Raw genomic sequence first — 15,272 nt, 5'->3', positions numbered from 1 at the left:
CATACTAACTTTTTCCAATGATTTTTTTGCCTAGACGAAGCACTAAATGACATACAATTCGGACGAATATTCAGCCTACTGCCAAACCATTGCAGAATACACCAGTTCTCGTCCGATCACTGAAGTTAAGCTGCATCGGGCGTGGTTAGTGCTTGCATGGGAGACCGGCTGGGAATACCACTTGCATTATGCTCATCAACATTTTTATTCCACCGTACATACTAAGTTTTACCCGGGATTTTTTGCATAGCCGATGTATTAAATTACATCCAATTCGGACGAATGTCCAGCCTACTGCCAAACCATTGCAGAATACACCAGTTCTCGTCCGATCACTGAAGTTAAGCTGCATCGGGCGTGGTTAGTACTTGCATGGGAGACCGGCTGGGAATACCACGTGCAGTAGGCTGATGAACTTTTTTATTGCAGAACACACCAGTTCTTGTCCGATCACTGAAGTTAAGCTGCATCGGGCGTGGTTAGTACTTGCATGGGAGACCGGCTGGGAATACCACGTGCAGTAGGCTCATCAACATTTTTATTCCACATTACATACTAACTTTTACCCAATTTTTTTTTTGCCTAGCCGTAGCATTAAATGACATCCAATTCCGACGAATATTCAGCCTACTGCCAAACCATTGCAGAATACACCAGTTCTCGTCGGATCACTGAAGTTAAGCTGCATCGGGCGTGGTTACTACTTGCATGGGAGACTGGCTGGGAATACCACGTGCGGTAGGCTCATCATCATTTTTATTCCACATTACATACTAACTTTTTCCTATGGTTATTTGCCTAGCCGTAGCATTAAATGACATCCAATTCCGACGAATATTCAGCCTACTGCCAAACCAATGCAGAATACACCAGTTCTCGTCCGATCACTGAAGTTAATCTGCATCGACCATGGTTAGTAATTGCATATGAGACCGGCTGGGAATACCACCTGCAGTAGGCTTATCAACATTTTTATTCCACCGTACATACTAACTTTTTCCCGGGATTTGTTGCCTTGCCGATGTATTAAATTAAATCCAATTCCGACGAATATTCAGCCTACTGCCAAACCATTGCAGAATACACCAGGTCTCCTCCGATCACTGAAGTTAAGCTGCATCGGGCGTGGTTAGTACTTGCATGGGAGACCGGCTGGGAATACCACGTGCATTAGGTTCATCAACATTTTTATTCCACCGTACATACTAATTTTTTTCCGGGATTTTTTGCCTAGCCGAAGTAGTGAATTACATCCAATTCCGACGAATATCCAGCCTACTGCCAAACCATTGCAGAATACACCAGTTCTCGTCCGATCGCTGAAGTTAAGCTACATCGGGCGTGGTTAGTACTTGCATGGGAGACCGGCTGGGAATACCATGTACAGTTAGCTCATCAACATTTTTATTCCACCGTACATACCAACTTTTCCCCGGGATTTTTTGCCTAGCCGAAGTATTAAATTACATCAAATTCCGACGAATATTCAGCCTATTGCCAAGCCATTGCAGAATACACCAGTTCTCGTCCGATCACTGAATTTAAGCTGCATCGGGCGTGGTTAGTACTTGCATGGGAGACCGGCTGGGAATACCACGTGCAGTAGGCTGATGAACTTTTTTATTGCAGAACACACCAGTTCTGGTCCGATCACTGAAGTTAAGCTGCATCGGGCGTGGTTAGTACTTGTATGGGAGACCTGCTGGGAATACCACATGCAGTAGGCTTATCAACATTTTTATTCCACCGTACATACTATCTTTATTCCCCCGTGATTTTTTGCCTAGCCGAAGCATTGATTGATATCCAATTCCGACAAATATTCAGAATACAGCCAAACCTTTGCAGAATACACCAGTTCTCGTCCGATCACTGAAGTTAAGGCGCATCGGGCGTGGTTAGTTCTTGAACGGGAGACCGGCTGGGAATACCACGTTCAGTCGGCTCTTCAACATTTTTATTCCACATTACATACTAACGTTTTCCCGGGATTTTTTGCCTAGCCGTAGCATTAAATGACATCCAATTGCGACGAATATTCAGCCTACTGCCAAACCAATGCAGAATACACCAGTTCTCGTCCGATCGCTGAAGTTAAGCTGCATCAGGCGTGGTTACTACTTGCATGGGAGACCGGCTGGGAATACCACGTGCAGTAGGCTGATGAACATTTTTATTGCAGAATACACCAGTTCTCATCCGATCACTGCAGTTAAGCCGCATAGGGCGTGGTTAGTTCTTGCATGGGAGACCGGCTGGGAATACCACGTGCAGTAGGCTCATCAACATTTTTATTCCACATTACATACTAACTTTTTCCTATGATTTTTTGCCTAGACGAAGCACTAAATGACATACAATTCGGACGAATATTCAGCCTACTGCCAAACCATTGCAGAATACACCAGTTCTCGTCCGATCACTGAAGTTAAGCTGCATTGGGCGTGGTTAGTACTTGCATGGGAGACCGGCTGGGAATACCACGTGCATTAGGCTCATCAACATTTTTATTCCACCGTACATACTAAGTTTTACCCGGGATTTTTTGCATAGCCGATGTATTAAATTACATCCAATTCGGACGAATATCCAGCCTACTGCCAAACCATTGCAGAATACAGCAGTTCTCGTCCGATCACTGAAGTTAAGCTGCATCGGGCGTGGTTAGTACTTGCCTGGGAGACTGGCTGGGAATACCACGTGCAGTAGGCTGAAGAACTTTTTTATTGCAGAACACACCAGTTCTTGTCCGATCACTGAAGTTAAGCTGCATCAGGCGTGGTTAGTACTTGCATGGGAGACCGACTGGGAATGCCACGTGCAGTAGGCTCATCAACATTTTTATTCCACATTACATACTAACTTTTTCCTATTATTCTTTGCCTAGCCGTAGCATTAAATGACATCCACTTCCGACAAATATTCAGCCTACTGCCAAACCATTCAGAATACACCAGTTCTCGTCGGATCAGTGAAGTTAAGCTGCATCGGGCGTGGTTACTACTTGCATGGGAGACCGGCTGGGAATACCACGTGCAGTAGGCTGATGAACATTTTTATTGCAGAATACACCAGTTCTCATCCGATCACTGCAGTTAAGCCGCATAGGGCGTGGTTAGTTCTTGCACGGGAGACCGGCTGGGAATACCACGTGCAGTAGGCTCATCAACATTTTTATTCCACATTACATACTAACTTTTTCCTATGATTTTTTTGCCTAGACGAAGCACTAAATGACATACAATTTGGACGAATATTCAGCCTACTGCCAAACCATTGCAGAATACACCAGTTCTCGTCCGATCACTGAAGTTAAGCTGCATCGGGCGTGGTTAGTACTTGCATGGGAGACCGGCTGGGAATACCACGTGCATTAGGCTCATCAACATTTTTATTCCACCGTACATACTAAGTTTTACCCGGGATTTTTTGCATAGCCGATGTATTAAATTACATCCAATTCGGACGAATGTCCAGCCTACTGCCAAACCATTGCAGAATACACCAGTTCTCGTCCGATCACTGAAGTTAAGCTGCATCGGGCGTGGTTAGTACTTGCATGGGAGACCGGCTGGGAATACCACGTGCAGTAGGCTGATGAACTTTTTTATTGCAGAACACACCAGTTCTTGTCCGATCACTGAAGTTAAGCTGCATCGGGCGTGGTTAGTACTTGCATGGGAGACCGGCTGGGAATACCACGTGCAGTAGGCTCATCAACATTTTTATTCCACATTACATACTAACTTTTACCCAAATTTTTTTTTGCCTAGCCGTAGCATTAAATGACATCCAATTCCGACGAATATTCAGCCTACTGCCAAACCATTGCAGAATACACCAGTTCTCGTCGGATCACTGAAGTTAAGCTGCATCGGGCGTGGTTACTACTTGCATGGGAGACTGGCTGGGAATACCACGTGCGGTAGGCTCATCATCATTTTTATTCCACATTACATACTAACTTTTTCCTATGGTTATTTGCCTAGCCGTAGCATTAAATGACATCCAATTCCGACGAATATTCAGCCTACTGCCAAACCAATGCAGAATACACCATTTCTCGTCCGATCACTGAAGTTAATCTGCATCGACCATGGTTAGTAATTGCATATGAGACCGGCTGGGAATACCACCTGCAGTAGGCTTATCAACATTTTTATTCCACCGTACATACTAACTTTTTCCCGGGATTTGTTGCCTTGCCGATGTATTAAATTAAATCCAATTCCGACGAATATTCAGCCTACTGCCAAACCATTGCAGAATACACCAGGTCTCCTCCGATCACTGAAGTTAAGCTGCATCGGGCGTGGTTAGTAATTGCATGAGAGACCGGCTGGGAATACCACGTGCATTAGGTTCATCAACATTTTTATTCCACCGTACATACTAATTTTTTTCCGGGATTTTTTGCCTAGCCGAAGTAGTGAATTACATCCAATTCCGACGAATATCCAGCCTACTGCCAAACCATTGCAGAATACACCAGTTCTCGTCCGATCGCTGAAGTTAAGCTACATCGGGCGTGGTTAGTACTTGCATGGGAGACCGGCTGGGAATACCATGTACAGTTAGCTCATCAACATTTTTATTCCACCGTACATACCAACTTTTCCCCGGGATTTTTTGCCTAGCCGAAGTATTAAATTACATCCAATTCCGACGAATATTCAGCCTATTGCCAAGCCATTGCAGAATACACCAGTTCTCGTCCGATCACTGAATTTAAGCTGCATCGGGCGTGGTTAGTACTTGCATGGGAGACCGGCTGGGAATACCACGTGCAGTAGGCTGATGAACTTTTTTATTGCAGAACACACCAGTTCTTGTCCGATCACTGAAGTTAAGCTGCATCGGGCGTGGTTAGTACTTGCATGGGAATACCACGTGCAGTAGGCTCATCAACATTTTTATTCCACATTACATACTAACTTTTACCAAAATTTTTTTTTGCCTAGCCGTAGCATTAAATGACATCCAATTCCGACGAATATTCAGCCTACTGCCAAACCATTGCAGAATACACCAGTTCTCGTCGGATCACTGAAGTTAAGCTGCATCGGGCGTGGTTACTACTTGCATGGGAGACTGGCTGGGAATACCACGTGCGGTAGGCTCATCATCATTTTTATTCCACATTACATACTAACTTTTTCCTATGGTTTTTTGCCTAGCCGTAGCATTAAATGACATCCAATTCCGACGAATATTCAGCCTACTGCCAAACCAATGCAGAATACACCAGTTCTCGTCCGATCACTGAAGTTAATCTGCATCGCCCATGGTTAGTAATTGCATATGAGACCGGCTGGGAATACCACCTGCAGTAGGCTTATCAACATTTTTATTCCACCGTACATACTAACTTTTTCCCGGGATTTGTTGCCTTGCCGAAGTATTAAATTAAATCCAATTCCGACGAATATTCAGCCTACTGCCAAACCATTGCAGAATACACCAGGTCTCCTCCGATCACTGAAGTTAAGCTGCATCGGGCGTGGTTAGTACTTGCATGGGAGACCGGCTGGGAATACCATGTGCATTAGGTTCATCAACATTTTTATTCCACCGTACATACTAACTTTTTCCCGGGATTTTTTGCCTAGCCGAAGTAGTGAATTACATCCAATTCCGAAGAATATCCAGCCTACTGCCAAACCATTGCAGAATACACCAGTTCTCGTCCGATCGCTGAAGTTAAGCTACATCGGGCGTGGTTAGTACTTGCATGGGAGACCGGCTGGGAATACCATGTACAGTTAGCTCATCAAAATTTTTATTCCACCGTACATACCAACTTTTCCCCGGGATTTTTTGCCTAGCCGAAGTATTAAATTACATCCAATTCCGACGAATATTCAGACTACTGACAAACCATTGCAGAATACACCAGTTCTCGTCCGATCTCTGAAGTTAAGCTGCATCGGGCGTGGTTAGTACTTGCATGGGAATACCACGTGCAGTAGGCTCATCAACAATTTTATTCCACCGTACATACTAACTTTTTCCCGAGATTTTTTGCCTAGCAGTAAAATTAAATGACATCCAATTCCGACGAATATTCAGCCTACTGCTAAACCATTGCAGAATACACCAGTTCTTGATGGATCACTGAAGTTAAGCTGCATCGGGCGTGGTTAGTACTTGCATGGGAGACCGGCTGGGAATACCACGTGCATTAGGCTCATCAACATTTTTATTCCACCGTACATACTAACTTTTACGCGGGATTTTTTGCATAGCCGATGTATTAAATTACATCCAATTCCGACGAATGTCCAGCCTACTGCCAAACCATTACAGAATACACCAGTTCTCGTCCGATCACTGAAGTTAAGCTGCATTGGGCGTGGTTACTACTCGCATGGGAGACTGGCTGGGAATACCACGTGCGGTAGGCTCATCATCCTTTTTATTCCACATTACATACTAACTTTTTCCTATGATTTTTTGCCTAGCCGTAGCATTAAATTACATCCAATTCCGACGAATATTCAGCTTACTGCCAAACCAATGCAGAATACACCAGTTCTCGTCCGATCACTGAAGTTAATCTGCATCGGGCGTGGTTAGTACTTGCATGGGAGACCGGCTGAGAATACCACATGCTGTAGGATCATCAACATTTTTATTCCACCATACGTACTAGCTTTTTCGCTGGATTTTTTGCATAGCCGAAGCATAAACGACATCCAATTCCGACGAATATTCAGCCTACTGCCAACCCATTGCAGAATTCACCAGTTCTCGTTCGATCACTGAAGTTAAGCTGCATCGAGCGTGGTTAGTACTTGCATGGGAGACCGGCTGGGAATACCACGTGCAGTAGGCTCATCAACATTTTTATTCCACATTACATACTAACTTTTTCCTGTGATTTTTTGTCTAGTCGTAGCATTAAATGACATCCAATTCCAACGAATATTCAGCCTACTGCCAAACCAATGCAGAATATACCAGTTCTCGTCCGATCACTGAAGTTAAGCCGCATCGGGCGTGGTTAGTACTTGCATGTGAGACCGGCTGGGAATACCACGTGCAGTAGGCTGATGAACATTTTTATTGCAGAATACACCAGTTCTCGTCCGATCACTGAAGTTAAGCTGCATCGGGCGTGGTTAGTACTTGCATGGGAGACTGGTTGAGAATACCACGTGCATTAGGCTCATCAACATTTTTATTCCACCGTACATACTAAGTTTTTCCCGGGATTTGTTACCTTGCCGAAGTATTAAATTACATCCAATTCCGACGAATATCCAGCCTACTGTCAAACCATTGCAGAACACACCAGTTCTTGTCCGATCATTGAATTTAAGCTGAATCGGGCGTGGTTAGTACTTGCATGGGAGACCGGCTGGGAATACCACCTGCTGTAGGCTTATCAACATTTATATTCCACCGTAATACTAACTTTTTCCCGGGATTTGCTGCCTTGCCGAAGTATTAAATTACATCCAATTCCGACGAATATTCAGCCTACTGCCAACCCATTGCAGAATACACCGTTCTCCTCCGATCACTGAAGTTAAGCCCACTGGACGTGGTTAGTACTTGCATGGGAGACCGGCTGGGAATACCACATGCTGTAGGATCAACAACATTTTTATTCCACCATACGTACTAGCTTTTTCGCTGGATTTTTTGCATAGCCGAAGCATAAACGACATCCAATTCCGACGAATATTCAGCCTACTGCCAACCCATTGCAGAATTCACCAGTTCTCGTTCGATCACTGAAGTTAAGCTGCATCGGGCGTGGTTAGTACTTGCATGGGAGACCGGCTGGGAATACCATGTGCAGTAGGCTGATGAACATTTTTATTGCAGAATACGCCAGTTCTCGTCCGATCACTGAAGTTAAGCTGCATCGGGCGTAGTTAGTACTTGCATGGGAGACTGGTTGGAAATACCACGTGCATTAGGCTCATCAACATTTTTATTCCACCGTACATACTAACTTTTTCCCGGGATTTTTTGCCTAGCCGAAGTATTAAATTACATCCAATTCCGGCGAATATCCAGCCTACTATCAAACCATTGCAGAACACACCAGTTCTTGTCCGATCACTGCAGTTAAGCTGCATCGGTCGTGGTTAGTACTTGTATGGGAGACCGGCTGGGAATACCACGTGCAGTAGGCTCATCAACATTTTAATTCCACATTACATACTAACATTTACCCATGATTTTTTGCCTAGCCGTAGCATTAAATGACATCTAATTCCGACGAATATTCAGCCTACTGCCAACCCATTGCAGAATACACCAGTTCTCCTCCGATCACTGAAGTTAAGCTGCATCGGGCGTGGTTAGTACTTGCATGGAAGACCGGCTGGGAATACCACGTGCAGTAGGCTCATCAACATTTTTATTCCACATTACATACTAACTTTTTCCTATGATTTTTTGCCTAGCCGTAGCATTAAATGACATCCAATTCCAACGAATATTCAGCCTACTGCCAAACCAATGCAGAATATACCAGTTCTCGTCCGATCACTGAAGTTAAGCTGCATCGGGCGTGGTTAGTACTTGCATGGGAGACCGGCTGGGAATACCACGTGCAGTAGGCTGATGAACATTTTTATTGCAGAATACACCAGTTCTCGTCCGATCACTGAAGTTAAGCTGCAACGGGCGTGGTTAGTACTTGCATGGGAGACTGGTTGGGAATACCACGTGCATTAGGCTCATCAACATTTTTATTCCACCGTACATACTAACTTTTTCCCGGGATTTTTTGCCTAGCCGAAGTATTAAATTACATCCAATTCCGACGAATATCCAGCCTACTGTCAAACCATTGCAGATCACACCAGTTCTTGTCCGATCACTGAAGTTAAGCTGCATCGGGCGTGGTTAGTACTTGCATGGGAGACCGGCTGGGAATACCACGTGCAGTAGGCTCATCAACATTTTTATTCCACATTACAAACTACCTTTTTCCCATGATTTTTTGCCTAGACGAAGCATTAAATGACATACAATTCGGATGAATATTCAGCCTACTGCCAAACCATTGCAGAATACACCATTTTTCGTCCGATCACTGAAGTTAAGCTGCATCTGGCGTGGTTAGTACTTGCATGAGAGACCGGTTGGGAATACCATGTGCAGTAGGCTTATCAACATTTTTATTCCACCGTAATACTAACTTTTTCCCGAGATTTGCTGCCTTGCCGAAGTATTAAATTACATCCAATTCCGACGAATATTCAGCCTACTGCCAACCCATTGCAGAACACACCAGTTCTCCTCCGATCACTGAAGTTAAGCCCACTGGACGTGGTTAGTACTTGCATGGGAGACCGGCTGAGAATACCACATGCTGTAGGATCATCAACATTTTTATTCCACCATACATACTAGCTTTTTCGCTGGATTTTTTGCATAGCCGAAGCATAAACGACATCCAATTCCGGCGAATATCCTGCCTACTGTCAAACCATTGCAGAACACACCAGTTCTTGTCCGATCACTGAAGTTAAGCTGCATCGGGCATGGTTAGTACTTGTATGGGAGACCGGCTGGGAATACCACGTGCAGTAGGCTCATCAACATTTTTATTCCACATTACATACTAACATTTACCCATGATTTTTTGCCTAGCCGTAGCATTAAATGACATCTAATTCCGACGAATATTCAGCCTACTGCCAAACCAATGCAGAATACACCAGTTCTCCTCCGATCACTGAAGATAATCTGCATCGGCCATGATTTGTAATTGCATGTGAGACCGGCTGGGAATACCACCTGCAGTAGGCTTATCAACATTTTTATTCCACCGTAATACTAACTTTTTCCCGGGATTTGCTGCCTTGCCGAAGTATTAAATTACATCCAATTCCAACGAATATTCAGCCTACTGCCAACCCATTGCAGAATACACCAGTTCTCCTCCGATCACTGAAGTTAAGCCCACTGGACGTGGTTAGTACTTGCATGGGAGACCGGCTGAGAATACCACATGCTGTAGGATCTTCAACATTTTTATTCCACCGTACTTACTAGCTTTTTCGCTGGATTTTTTGCATAGCCGAAGCATAAACGACATCCAATTCCGACGAATATTCAGCCTACTGCCAACCCATTGCAGAATTAACCAGTTCTCGTCCGATCACTGAAGTTAAGCTGCATCGGGCGTGGTTAGTACATGCATGGGAGACCGGCTGGGAATACCACGTGCAGTAGGCTCATCAACATTTTTATTCCACATTACATACTAACTTTTTCCTATGATTTTTTGCCTAGCCGTAGCATTAAATGATATCCAATTCCAACGAATATTCAGCCTACAGCCAAACCAATGCAGAATATACCAGTTCTCGTCCGATCACTGAAGTTAAGCTGCATCGGGCGTGGTTAGTACTTGCATGGGAGACCGGCTGGGAATACCACGTGCAGTAGGCTGATGAACATATTTATTGCAGAATACACCAGTTCTCGTCCGATCACTGAAGTTAAGCTGCATCGGGCGTGGTTAGTACTTGCATGGGAGACTGGTTGGGAATACCACGTGCATTAGGCTCATCAACATTTTTATTCCACCGTACATACTAACATTTTCCCTGGATTTTTTGCCTAGCCGAAGTATTAAATTACATCCAATTCCGACGAATATCCAGCCTACTGTCAAACCATAGCAGAACACACCAGTTCTTGTCCGATCACTGAAGTTAAGCTGCATCGGGCGTGGTTAGTACTTGCATGGGAGACCGGCTGGGAATACCACGTGCAGTAGGCTCATCAACATTTTTATTCCACATTACATACTAACATTTACCCATGATTTTTTGCCTAGCCGTAGCATTAAATGACATCTAATTCCGACGAGTATTCAGCCTACTGCCAAACCAATGCAGAATACACCAGTTCTCCTCCGATCACTGAAGTTAAGCCCACTGGACGTGGTTAGTACTTGCATGGGAGACCGGCAGAGAATACCACGTGCAGTAGGCTGATGAACATATTTATTGCAGAATACACCAGTTCTCGTCCGATCACTGAAGTTAAGCTGCATCGGGCGTGGTTAGTACTTGCATGGGAGACTGGTTGGGAATACCACGTGCATTAGGCTCATCAATATTTTTATTCCACCATACATACTAGCTTTTTCGCGGGATTTTTTGCATAGCCGAAGCATAAACGACATCCAATTCCGACGAATATTCAGCCTACTGCCAACCCATTGCAGAATTCATCAGTTCTCGTCTGATCACTGAAGTTTAGCTGCATCGGGCGTGGTTAGTACTTGCATGGGAGACCGGCTGGGAATACCACGTGCAGTAGGCTCATCAACATTTTTATTCCACATTACATACTACCTTTTTCCCATGATTTTTTGACTAGACGAAGCATAAATGACATACAATTCGGATGAATATTCAGCCTACTGCCAAACCATTGCAGAATACACCAGTTTTCGTCCGATCACTGAAGTTAAGCTGCATCTGGCTTGGTTAGTACTTGCATGAGAGACCGGTTGGGAATACCATGTGCAGTAGGCTTATCAACATTTTTATTCCACCGTAATACTAACTTTTTCCCGGGATTTTTTGCATAGCCGAAGCATAAACGACATCCAATTCCAACGAATATTCACCCTACTGCCAACCCATTGCAGAATTCATCAGTTCTCGTCCGATCACTGAAGTTTAGCTGCATCGGGCGTGGTTAGTACTTGCATGGGAGACCGGCTGGGCATACCACGTGCAGTAGGCTCATCAACATTTTTATTCCACATTACATACTACCTTTTTCCCATGATTTTTTGCCTAGACGAAGCATTAAATGACATACAATTCGGATGAATATTCAGCCTTCTGCCAAACCATTGCAGAATACACCAGTTTTCGTCCGATCACTGAAGTTAAGCTGCATCTGGCGTGGTTAGTACTTGCATGAGAGACCGGTTGGGAATACCATGTGCAGTAGGCTTATCAACATTTTTATTCCACCATACATACCACAATTTTCACGGGATTTTTTGCCTAGCCGAAGCGTTAAACGACATGCAATTCTGACGAATATTCAGCCTACTGCCAAACCATTGCAGAACACACCAGTTCTCGTCCGATCACTGAAGGTAAGCTGCATTGGACGTGGTAAGTACTTGAATGGGAGACCAGCTGGGAATGCCACGTGCAGTAGGCTCATCAGCATTTTTATTCCACATTACATACTAACTTTTTCCTATGATTTTTTGCCTAGCCGTAGCATTAAATGACATCCAATTCCGACGATTATTCAGCCTACTGCCAAACCATTGCAGAATACACCAGTTCTCCTCCGATCACTGAAGTTAAGCCCACTGGACATGGTTAGTACTTGCATGGGAGACTGGCTGAGAATTCCACATGCTGTAGGATCATCAACATTTTTATTCCACCGTACATACTAACTTTTTCGCGGGATTTTTTGCATAGCCGAAGCATAAACGACATCCAATTCCGACAAATATTCAGCCTGCTGCCAACCCGTTTCAGAATTCACCAGTTCTCGTCCGATCACTGAAGTTAAGCTGCATCGGGCGTGGTTAGTACTTGCATGGGAGACCGGTTGGGAATACCATTTGCAGTAGGCTTATCAACATTTTTATTCCACCGTACATACCAAAATTTTAACGGGATTTTTTGCATAGCCGAAGCATAAACGACATCCAATTCCGACAAATATTCAGCCTGCTGCCAACCCGTTTCAGAATTCACCAGTTCTCGTCCGATCACTGAAGTTAAGCTGCATTGGACGTGGTAAGTACTTGAATGGGAGACCGGCTGGGAATGCCACGTGCAGTAGGCTCATCAACATTTTAATTCCACATTACATACTAACTTTTTCCTATGATTTTTTGCCTAGCCGTGGCATTAAATGACATCCAATTCCGACGAATATTCAGCCTACTGCCAAACCAATGCAGAATACACCAGTTCTAGTCCGATCACTGAAGTTAAGCTGCATCGGGCGTGGTTAGTACTTGCATGGGAGTCCGGCTGTGAATACCACGTGCAGTAGGCTGATGAAAATTTTTATTGCAGAATACACCAGTTCTCGTCCGATCACTGAAGTTAAGCTGCATCGGGCGTGGTTAGTACTTGCATGGAAGACCGGCTGGGAATACCATGTGCATTAGGCTCATCAACATTTTTATTCCATCGTACGTACTAACTTGTTCCCGGGATTTTTTGCCTAGCCGAAGTATTAAATTACATCCAATTCCGACGAATATCCAGCCTACTGCCAAACCATTGCAGAATACACCAGTTCTCATCCGATCACTGAAGTCAAGCTGCATCGGGCGTGGTTAGTACTTGTATGGGAGACCGGCTGGGAATACAATGTGCAGTAGGCTTATCAACATTTTTATTCCACCTTACATACCAAATTTTTCCCGGGATTTTTTGCCTTACCGAAGCGTTAAACGACATGCAATTCTGACGAATATTCATCCTACTGCCAAACCATTGCAGAATACACCAGTTCTTCTCCGATCACTTACGTTAAGCTGCATCGGGCGTGGTTAGTACTTGCATGGGAGACCGGCTGGGAATGCCACGTGCAGTAGGCTCATCAACATTTTTATTCCACATTACATACTAACTTTTACCCATGATTTTTTTGCCTAGCCGTAGCATTAAATGACATCCAATTCCGACGAATATTCAGCCTACTGAAAACCTTTGCAGAATACACCAGTTCTCGTCGGTTCTCTGAAGTTAAGCTGCATCGGGCATGGTTCGTACTTGCATGGGAGACCGGCTGGGAATACAATGTGCAGTAGGCTTATCAACATTTTTATTCCACCGCACATACCAACTTTTTCCCGGGATTTTTTGCCTTACCGAAGCGTTAAACGACATGCAATTCTGACGAATATTCATCCTACTGTCAAACCATTGCAGAACACACCAGTTCTTCTCCGATCACTGACGTTAAGCTGCATTGGGCATGGTTAGTTGTTGCATGGGAGACCGGCTTGGAATACCACGTGCAGTAGGCTCATCAACATTTTTATTCCACATTACATACTAACTTTTTCCTTTGATTTTTTGCCTAGCCGTAGTATTAAATGACATCCAATTCCGACGAATATTCAGCCTACTGCAAAACCATTGCAGAATACACCAGTTCTCGTTGGATCACTGACGTTAAGCTGCATCGGGCGTGGTTAGTACTTGCATGGGAGACCGGCTGGGAATACCACGTGCAGTAGGCTCATCAACATTTTTATTCCACATTACATACTAACTTTTTCCTATGATTGTTTGCCTTGCCGTAGCATTAAATGACATCCAATTCCGACGAATATTCAGCCTACTGCCAAACCAATGCAGAATACACCAGTTCTCGTCCGATCACTGAAATTAAGCTGCATTGGGCGTGGTTAGTACTTGTGTGGGAGACCGGCTGGAAATACCACGTGCAGTAGGCTGATCAACATTTTTATTGCAGAATACACCAGTCCTCGTCCGATCACTGAAGTTAAGCTGCATCGGGCGTGGTTAGTACTTGCATGGAAGACCGGCTGGGAATACCACGTGCATTAGGCTCATCAACATTTTTATTCCACCGTACATACTAACTTTTTCCCGGGATTTTTTGCCTAGCCGAAGTATTAAATTACATCCAATTCCGACGAATATCCAGCCTACTGCCAAACCATTGCAGAATACACCAGTTCTCGTTCGATCAGTGAAGTTAAGCTGCATCGGGCGTGGTTAGTACTTGCATGGAAGACCGGCTGGGAATACCACGTGCATTAGGCTCATCAACATTTTTATTCCACCGTACATACTAACTTTTTCCCGGGATTTTTTGCCTATCCGAAGTATTAAATTACATCCAATTCCGACGAATATCCAGCCTACTGCCAAACCATTGCAGAATACACCAGTTCTCGTTCGATCAGTGAAGTTAAGCTGCATCGGGCGTGGTTAGTACTTGTATGGGAGACCGGCTGGGAATACAATGTGCAGTAGGCTTATCAACATTTTTATTTCACCGTACATACCAACTTTTTCCCGGGACTTTTTTGCCTTACCGATGCGTTAAACGACATGCAATTCTGACGAATATTCGGCCTACTGTCAAACCATTGCAGAACACATCAGTTCTCCTCCGATCACTGAAGTTAAGCCCACTGGACGTGGTTAGTACTTGCATGGGAGACCGGCAGAGAATACCACATGCTGTAGGATCATCAACATTTTTATTCCACCATACATACTAGCCTTTTCGCGGGATTTTTTGCATAGCCGAAGCATAAA

The 15,272-nt window shown here is 44.3% G+C and overlaps 2 non-coding genes and 48 pseudogenes across 2 annotated transcripts; all 50 read left to right on the top strand.

Moving 5' to 3' along the window:
- Window positions 1-73: 73 nt before the first annotated feature.
- Window positions 74-193, top strand: LOC146727942 (5S ribosomal RNA; annotated as a pseudogene).
- A 96-nt stretch (window positions 194-289) lies between these two features.
- Window positions 290-409, top strand: LOC146727941 (5S ribosomal RNA). The gene has a single exon (XR_014928641.1). It is a non-coding gene; the product is annotated as a 5S ribosomal RNA (ribosomal RNA).
- A 216-nt stretch (window positions 410-625) lies between these two features.
- Window positions 626-745, top strand: LOC146727940 (5S ribosomal RNA; annotated as a pseudogene).
- A 312-nt stretch (window positions 746-1,057) lies between these two features.
- On the top strand, window positions 1,058-1,177 carry LOC146727939 (5S ribosomal RNA; annotated as a pseudogene).
- A 96-nt stretch (window positions 1,178-1,273) lies between these two features.
- On the top strand, window positions 1,274-1,393 carry LOC146727938 (5S ribosomal RNA; annotated as a pseudogene).
- A 96-nt stretch (window positions 1,394-1,489) lies between these two features.
- On the top strand, window positions 1,490-1,609 carry LOC146727937 (5S ribosomal RNA; annotated as a pseudogene).
- A 433-nt stretch (window positions 1,610-2,042) lies between these two features.
- Window positions 2,043-2,162, top strand: LOC146727936 (5S ribosomal RNA; annotated as a pseudogene).
- Window positions 2,163-2,376: 214 nt separating this feature from the next.
- LOC146727935 (5S ribosomal RNA) lies at window positions 2,377-2,496 on the top strand (annotated as a pseudogene).
- Window positions 2,497-2,592: 96 nt separating this feature from the next.
- LOC146727934 (5S ribosomal RNA) lies at window positions 2,593-2,712 on the top strand (annotated as a pseudogene).
- A 214-nt stretch (window positions 2,713-2,926) lies between these two features.
- Window positions 2,927-3,045, top strand: LOC146727933 (5S ribosomal RNA; annotated as a pseudogene).
- A 215-nt stretch (window positions 3,046-3,260) lies between these two features.
- LOC146727932 (5S ribosomal RNA) lies at window positions 3,261-3,380 on the top strand (annotated as a pseudogene).
- A 96-nt stretch (window positions 3,381-3,476) lies between these two features.
- On the top strand, window positions 3,477-3,596 carry LOC146727931 (5S ribosomal RNA). The gene has a single exon (XR_014928639.1). It is a non-coding gene; the product is annotated as a 5S ribosomal RNA (ribosomal RNA).
- Window positions 3,597-3,812: 216 nt separating this feature from the next.
- Window positions 3,813-3,932, top strand: LOC146727930 (5S ribosomal RNA; annotated as a pseudogene).
- Window positions 3,933-4,244: 312 nt separating this feature from the next.
- LOC146727929 (5S ribosomal RNA) lies at window positions 4,245-4,364 on the top strand (annotated as a pseudogene).
- A 96-nt stretch (window positions 4,365-4,460) lies between these two features.
- On the top strand, window positions 4,461-4,580 carry LOC146727928 (5S ribosomal RNA; annotated as a pseudogene).
- A 96-nt stretch (window positions 4,581-4,676) lies between these two features.
- LOC146727927 (5S ribosomal RNA) lies at window positions 4,677-4,796 on the top strand (annotated as a pseudogene).
- A 204-nt stretch (window positions 4,797-5,000) lies between these two features.
- On the top strand, window positions 5,001-5,120 carry LOC146727926 (5S ribosomal RNA; annotated as a pseudogene).
- A 312-nt stretch (window positions 5,121-5,432) lies between these two features.
- Window positions 5,433-5,552, top strand: LOC146727925 (5S ribosomal RNA; annotated as a pseudogene).
- A 96-nt stretch (window positions 5,553-5,648) lies between these two features.
- Window positions 5,649-5,768, top strand: LOC146727924 (5S ribosomal RNA; annotated as a pseudogene).
- Window positions 5,769-6,068: 300 nt separating this feature from the next.
- On the top strand, window positions 6,069-6,188 carry LOC146727923 (5S ribosomal RNA; annotated as a pseudogene).
- Window positions 6,189-6,284: 96 nt separating this feature from the next.
- Window positions 6,285-6,404, top strand: LOC146727922 (5S ribosomal RNA; annotated as a pseudogene).
- A 96-nt stretch (window positions 6,405-6,500) lies between these two features.
- LOC146727921 (5S ribosomal RNA) lies at window positions 6,501-6,620 on the top strand (annotated as a pseudogene).
- A 95-nt stretch (window positions 6,621-6,715) lies between these two features.
- Window positions 6,716-6,835, top strand: LOC146727920 (5S ribosomal RNA; annotated as a pseudogene).
- Window positions 6,836-6,931: 96 nt separating this feature from the next.
- On the top strand, window positions 6,932-7,051 carry LOC146727919 (5S ribosomal RNA; annotated as a pseudogene).
- Window positions 7,052-7,265: 214 nt separating this feature from the next.
- Window positions 7,266-7,385, top strand: LOC146727918 (5S ribosomal RNA; annotated as a pseudogene).
- A 308-nt stretch (window positions 7,386-7,693) lies between these two features.
- On the top strand, window positions 7,694-7,813 carry LOC146727917 (5S ribosomal RNA; annotated as a pseudogene).
- A 214-nt stretch (window positions 7,814-8,027) lies between these two features.
- On the top strand, window positions 8,028-8,147 carry LOC146727916 (5S ribosomal RNA; annotated as a pseudogene).
- Window positions 8,148-8,243: 96 nt separating this feature from the next.
- On the top strand, window positions 8,244-8,363 carry LOC146727915 (5S ribosomal RNA; annotated as a pseudogene).
- A 96-nt stretch (window positions 8,364-8,459) lies between these two features.
- Window positions 8,460-8,579, top strand: LOC146727914 (5S ribosomal RNA; annotated as a pseudogene).
- Window positions 8,580-8,793: 214 nt separating this feature from the next.
- LOC146727913 (5S ribosomal RNA) lies at window positions 8,794-8,913 on the top strand (annotated as a pseudogene).
- Window positions 8,914-9,009: 96 nt separating this feature from the next.
- LOC146727912 (5S ribosomal RNA) lies at window positions 9,010-9,129 on the top strand (annotated as a pseudogene).
- A 309-nt stretch (window positions 9,130-9,438) lies between these two features.
- On the top strand, window positions 9,439-9,558 carry LOC146727911 (5S ribosomal RNA; annotated as a pseudogene).
- A 525-nt stretch (window positions 9,559-10,083) lies between these two features.
- LOC146727910 (5S ribosomal RNA) lies at window positions 10,084-10,203 on the top strand (annotated as a pseudogene).
- A 96-nt stretch (window positions 10,204-10,299) lies between these two features.
- On the top strand, window positions 10,300-10,419 carry LOC146727909 (5S ribosomal RNA; annotated as a pseudogene).
- A 214-nt stretch (window positions 10,420-10,633) lies between these two features.
- On the top strand, window positions 10,634-10,753 carry LOC146727908 (5S ribosomal RNA; annotated as a pseudogene).
- A 96-nt stretch (window positions 10,754-10,849) lies between these two features.
- LOC146727907 (5S ribosomal RNA) lies at window positions 10,850-10,968 on the top strand (annotated as a pseudogene).
- Window positions 10,969-11,181: 213 nt separating this feature from the next.
- LOC146727906 (5S ribosomal RNA) lies at window positions 11,182-11,301 on the top strand (annotated as a pseudogene).
- Window positions 11,302-11,396: 95 nt separating this feature from the next.
- Window positions 11,397-11,516, top strand: LOC146727905 (5S ribosomal RNA; annotated as a pseudogene).
- A 94-nt stretch (window positions 11,517-11,610) lies between these two features.
- Window positions 11,611-11,730, top strand: LOC146727904 (5S ribosomal RNA; annotated as a pseudogene).
- Window positions 11,731-11,826: 96 nt separating this feature from the next.
- LOC146727903 (5S ribosomal RNA) lies at window positions 11,827-11,946 on the top strand (annotated as a pseudogene).
- A 96-nt stretch (window positions 11,947-12,042) lies between these two features.
- LOC146727902 (5S ribosomal RNA) lies at window positions 12,043-12,162 on the top strand (annotated as a pseudogene).
- Window positions 12,163-12,472: 310 nt separating this feature from the next.
- LOC146727901 (5S ribosomal RNA) lies at window positions 12,473-12,592 on the top strand (annotated as a pseudogene).
- Window positions 12,593-12,687: 95 nt separating this feature from the next.
- Window positions 12,688-12,807, top strand: LOC146727900 (5S ribosomal RNA; annotated as a pseudogene).
- Window positions 12,808-12,903: 96 nt separating this feature from the next.
- Window positions 12,904-13,023, top strand: LOC146727899 (5S ribosomal RNA; annotated as a pseudogene).
- A 214-nt stretch (window positions 13,024-13,237) lies between these two features.
- LOC146727898 (5S ribosomal RNA) lies at window positions 13,238-13,357 on the top strand (annotated as a pseudogene).
- A 96-nt stretch (window positions 13,358-13,453) lies between these two features.
- Window positions 13,454-13,573, top strand: LOC146727897 (5S ribosomal RNA; annotated as a pseudogene).
- Window positions 13,574-14,101: 528 nt separating this feature from the next.
- LOC146727896 (5S ribosomal RNA) lies at window positions 14,102-14,221 on the top strand (annotated as a pseudogene).
- Window positions 14,222-14,317: 96 nt separating this feature from the next.
- Window positions 14,318-14,437, top strand: LOC146727895 (5S ribosomal RNA; annotated as a pseudogene).
- A 214-nt stretch (window positions 14,438-14,651) lies between these two features.
- Window positions 14,652-14,771, top strand: LOC146727894 (5S ribosomal RNA; annotated as a pseudogene).
- A 96-nt stretch (window positions 14,772-14,867) lies between these two features.
- On the top strand, window positions 14,868-14,987 carry LOC146727893 (5S ribosomal RNA; annotated as a pseudogene).
- Window positions 14,988-15,272: the final 285 nt, after the last annotated feature.

The sequence above is a fragment of the Saccoglossus kowalevskii genome, unplaced genomic scaffold, assembly GCF_978046115.1.
Source record: "Saccoglossus kowalevskii unplaced genomic scaffold, keSacKowa6.1 SCAFFOLD_24, whole genome shotgun sequence".
NCBI classification, from domain to species: Eukaryota; Metazoa; Hemichordata; class Enteropneusta; family Harrimaniidae; genus Saccoglossus; species Saccoglossus kowalevskii.
This window is presented reverse-complemented; position numbering and strand designations above follow the sequence as displayed.